Source organism: Mandrillus leucophaeus, unplaced genomic scaffold (genome assembly GCF_000951045.1).
Source record: "Mandrillus leucophaeus isolate KB7577 unplaced genomic scaffold, Mleu.le_1.0 Scaffold227, whole genome shotgun sequence".
NCBI classification, from domain to species: domain Eukaryota; kingdom Metazoa; phylum Chordata; class Mammalia; order Primates; family Cercopithecidae; genus Mandrillus; species Mandrillus leucophaeus.
In genome coordinates this window covers 2,373,701-2,379,104 of record NW_012102332.1, presented here as the reverse complement: position 1 = coordinate 2,379,104, position 5,404 = coordinate 2,373,701, and the positions used below count along the sequence as shown (strand labels likewise).

General features: G+C 43.2%; 1 protein-coding gene across 1 annotated transcript in view; it reads right to left on the bottom strand.

Annotated features, from left to right (window-relative positions):
- GABRG3 (gamma-aminobutyric acid (GABA) A receptor, gamma 3) overlaps window positions 1-5,404 on the bottom strand; it is a 577,857-nt gene that overhangs the window by 30,942 nt on the left and 541,511 nt on the right. The gene's annotated exons all lie outside the window — the stretch shown is intronic.

The following is a 5,404-nucleotide window of genomic DNA, read 5'->3' as shown; positions in this document are numbered from 1 at the left end:
CCTTCAGTTCATCCTTGAATTCCCTGCATTCAGTTCCCTCGTGCTCATTTCCTGGTCACGCTCTGCCCAGCTCAAATCAGCTGATACGTAAGGTCCACTCCCCACGCAGAGAGACGTGAGCTTGCTTCTCCGAGTGCTGCTCTTCCGTGCCTCCTTGCTCTGTGTGTCCCAGACACTGACCCTCTTTTCGCAACAGGGACACACTGTGCATCCTCTGCCAGGGGACTTGGCTCTCGAGCAGCCCAGCCGCCCAGAGTCACCTGTTGCACCAGGTCCGATGCAGCCTTTGCCTGGCGAGCTCCTTCCGTCCTTTGGGTCTCGGTTTCAGAGTCTCTTTCTGAACTTCTGGGGTGAGCTCAGGCTCCCGTATCCACATCCACTTGTGGAGAATTCTGCCTGTGGGCTTCCCTCAGCTCATCACAATTGTGACTTTGTACCTATCTGTGACACTGTGCGATTCATGTTCGTCCTCCCGGCAGTGAGAGCTGGGCCTGTGTTTCCTTCAGTCACTGTTTCATTGTCTGTGCCCAGCAAGAGATATTACCGATACCTGATGATTATGCAACGTCAGGCACAAACGAATGGAATGCTGGATCCGCTTCAGCTGGCAGCCACGTGGATAAGTAGGTTAAGGGAGACATGACCTAAGTAGAAACTGCTGTGGACTCCGGTCTCCCTGCCTTTCTCACCCTTTCGCGTATTCTCAGCACCTGCTGTGGACTCGGGTCTCCCTGCCTTTCTCACCCTTTCGCATATTCTCAGCACCTGCTGACTTTCTGATGTGCCTTGCAGATTCAAATACAACTGTATTGTTCTCTGTGCCTATCAGAATTGCCTGTTTGTTTAGTCGCCCATCATCAAAACGCATATTCTGTAAAGCAGCAGTCTAGCACGATACTTAGACGCACAGCCATAGGGACTGCACTGTCTGGATTTTGGCTGTGTCCAATTTCTGTTCCACTTTCCTCATCAGTGAAAGGGGAGTAATAATAGTATCCATGTCTCTTATGGTTTTTGAGAAGAAATCTTAAACGTAAAGCCTCCAGAACAGGGCCTAAGCCATGGAAAGTATCAGCGCATGTTAGCTTCGTTTTTAAAATGTGCTGAAGTTGTAGACATTGTGTGACACTTTTCAGGCTTTTCAGAATGAGGTGAGTGAAATTCATGATTTGTATCGAATTCCTTCAATAAGAGCTACAAGCTTAATTGATGCTCATGCTTACCGCTTATCACAAATTCTCAGAACTGCACTGCCTCTTACTCCGACATAAACATTTCCATTAAAACAATAGCTTTATATCAAAAGGGAGTTGGCTGTTGAAAACAAATGCAAGCCTAATCCTTGGACTGGGGCTGGACATTTTTTTAAATTGAGAGTCCTCTCGCCAGGGACTGCATCGTTTATAGTCAGTGATTTGTCTTGCTGTGTGGCGCTAGTGTTTCAATAATGGGAGATCTGAATGGACAGGAGGGCGTCAGGAGGCCAGTCTCCCCATGCATTGTGTTTTGTTTCCTGAGACTCTTCCTGGGGAATTTTTTGTCTGAGATCGATTAGTGCTTAGAATAAGAACAAAGAACCACTTCATTGATCTGGGTTTTCAATATCCTAGAATTAGTCTCTTAACTTCGTATCAAATTAAATCCTGAACATTCTAAGAACTGTTTTAATTTGTAATTATAAATATGGCAAGTGCATACCCCGAGGCATATGGGCTTGGTTATCTTGGGATACCGAAAACACCGCCCTCAGCACCACTGTAGCTGACGAGGTCTGCTCCGTGAGAAGGTACTGATGAGCAGATATCTTCTTCCCAAGTTACAGCCAAGGCTGGACTAAGCGCAGCCACATCATGCAAAAGGTGATGCTTGTCGTGGGAGTCAGAGACGAGCCTTCTGGACAGACTGGCGGACATTCACAGTGATCACCGTGAAAACTGTGAAGCTGCCATCTTTCTGGTAAGACCTAGGATTCAGCTTTCCAGGGAGTTGGAGTCAAAGATGAACCCACCTCTGGCTGAGTGTGGTGGCTCATACCTGTAATCCCAGCACTTTGGGAAGCCGAGGTGGGTGGATCACCTGAGGTCAGGAGTTTGAGACCAGTCTGGCCTCAAATAGCCTGGCCTCATGGTGAAACCCCGTCTCTACTAAAAACAAACAATTAGCCAGGCGTGCTGGCTCGCACCTGTAGTCCCAGCTAGTCGAGAGGCTGGGGCGGGAAAATCACTTGAACCTGGGAGGCGGAGGTTGCAGTGAGCCAACATCACGCCACTGCACTCCAGCCTGGGAGACAGAGTGGGACTTTGTCTCAAAAAATAAATTAATTAAAAAAAAAGATGAACCCACATCTAATGGAATTGGAGTTGGATGTTGCACACAATGACCAAAGAAGTAAAGGAGAAAATGTTATGCAGAAGAAAATAAAAACAAATGTTACAATCAATCACAAAGCTTTAAAATCAGAAAGAAACAAAGAATTTGGAAGCAGAGAGGAGAGTTCCCAGCCTTCTCCCCAGAAGCCAGACTAGCTATGGAAAGGCAAAGGGTAGTGTAAAAGCAGCAAACACTAGTCTCACAGTCTGAGGGAAGACAGGAACAGACACTCCATGCCAGGTGGTAGAGGGAAGGAAGGAGGGAAAGAGGGAGAAGGAAAGAAACAGAAGGAAGGGAACATGGATAGGCATATCACATAAATGACAAGTCAAGACATAAATCCGAAGAAAACACAACTCAGAGAAAAGGAAAGTGACTTCCTTGAGTTTATTCACACAGTAGCATAAGAAATGAATAATTTATAAAAATAATTTAAAATGAGATAATGAAACAATATAATGAGACAAACAGGATATCCTGATTGCAGACCTAAGTAAACAAACTTAGAACCAAAAACCGATTGCCGATGATGACTTTTGTCAGAAACATTGAGGAACGAAAAAGACAACGGTGAAGTTTCAATAATGGACTTGGAAGAAATCACAGTGAATGTAGCACACACAGGGGAAAATGGAATTAAAGCCATTAGAGGTAAGACAAAAATATGAAAGCCAGAAAGGCAATCCAATCTAAATTACCTGGTGTTCATAAGGTAGGAAACACTCACATAAAACACACAACATATCAAAAAATATCATACATGAAACTCTACCTTAATCAAAGAAAGACCACCACCAAATCTGCCAATTAAAATAATACATACTTTTCTGAACTCCAAATCATTTTCACATTTAAGCTTTTTTAAAATAAACTTTTCTCAATTAAGAATAAAGAAATTTAGGCATTCAGTAAAATAAGGCAAATTTTTTCCAAGGTGAAAACATGACTTCGGCCTCCAAGTTCTCCAAAACAGTAATCAAGGCCTGAAGACACCAGAACAATGTCTATCAAATATTGCGGGAAAGACACTGTGACTCAGTCGAGGTATAATTAAAGAATCAATACATGGGCAGACATTCTCAAAAGGAAACAAATTCTGGAATAGAGCACCCGTGAGTCTTTCGTAAGAGAAATTACTTAAAAATAAATTCCACCCAAGTTAAGAACTCAGAGAGGAAGGAAGTATTATATCAGGAAAGCACAGTAATCACTGAATTCACTTAAATATAAACCAGTGCAAAACAACCTTGGAAAACAGAATTTTAAAAGATAACTTGGCATTTATAGAACCTAACAATGAAAACTAATAATGTAAGCACTAACTAGTCATGAGGGGGATATTGATGAGAGGAAATCTGAAAGTGACCATGTCTGTGAGAGAGAGAACAGCAGCCTCCTGTGTCTGGGTGCTGGACTGGTGCAATGGGCCAGGGCGTGGTGCTGCTCAGACCCGGCTTGGCACTCACAGACTTGGTGTTTTCCTTTTGAGCATAACATTTTCAGAGAACATCATCATCAGACAAGGATATTTTGTGACCATGATATATCAAGACCAAAAGAAGACCACTTTATCTAAACAGAGACAAAGCATAAACATTGTCTAAGCCACAAGAATCACCAAACATTTTTCTACATCCCCTATGTAAGTGGCTACTGCTCCTCTACTGATGACAGACTCAGCCTCAGCCTCGTCTTCCCTTTTAGATATGATTTATTATGATACCCAAGCATACAATTACCTCTTTTCTGGACATTTCCTTCTGAGAAGATGAAGTCTACATACTTTACCTTATCCACTAAGCTAAATAAAACCAATAAACCCACACGTTGATATGAAATAAGCATAATGCTTTGAAATGCGGAGAAGACCAGCTAGGGACTTCAGGACTTGAGGAAAGACATGAAAATTATTTCCCGGGGTTGTCTTTTTGCATCACATAACCCAGAATAGGGGCTGAAAAAGCCAGCAACCTGGAAGCAGCAGCAAGTACAGACCAAAAAGCAATACCCAGCAAAGGCTGATTCTCTTTAGGTAAAAACACAAGAAAGTGGCAGCCTCACACAACAGAACACTTTTAGACAGTAACTACCCGATTCCAGCCACGCTCCCAGAAAAAGCCTGTGGCCCCAGCCTCACTCACTCCTGCCAAGGCCAAATAAGGAAGCTAGGCCTGCCCAGTGTTCTGTTGTAATGGGATCCCCCAACTCCTCCACTAGGGCAGCATGAGAGAAGGTCAAGAGAGGACCCAAGACTTCCATACCTTCTAGGTGGCCACAAGCGCTTCTGGCACAGTGTCAAATCCAAACCCCTCCAAGCCAGGGTGGTAGCAGAGGAGGCCTAGTGCAGAAATCAAATTCCTACCTCTGCCCAGAAAGACCAAGGAGCACCTCACCCATGGAATATCGCTGAAGGCCAAGTAGGTCACCTGGACCTCTACCCCACCCCCGCAAGTAAGGAGGCAATGTCCCTCCCTCCTCACTAGAGCAGTGTCAAAAGAGGCTTCATACAACATTTTAGAAAGATTCAGAGCCTAATAGTAAAACATCCAAAATGTCCAGCTTTCAATAAAAAACAGTTTGCTACACAGAGAATAAGAAAGAGACAATCAACAGATGCCAGCACCAGGGTGACAAAGATGTGAGGAATTTTACATGAATTTTTAAAGTTGCCATCACAAAATGCTTTCACAAGTGATTACACACACTTTGGAAACAAATAGAAAGTCTCAGCAAAGGTAGAGGAGACACAAAAAGAATCAAATGAAAATTTGAAACTGAAATGTATGATAAACAAAATTAAAAATTCAATGGATGAGATCAACAGAACACACGGGAGATCAGTGGAAAGAATTATACAACAGACTTTCCTTGTCTTGAGTCTTCTAATTTATGTTGATAGTTGAAGCAAATATTGTAAAACTGTTCAATGTGGTTCTAAATGTATGTGTATCCAAGAGAATTCAAATCAGGGTCTCAAAGAGATATTTGCATACTCATGTTCACAACAGCATCATTCACAATAGCCAAGAGGTGG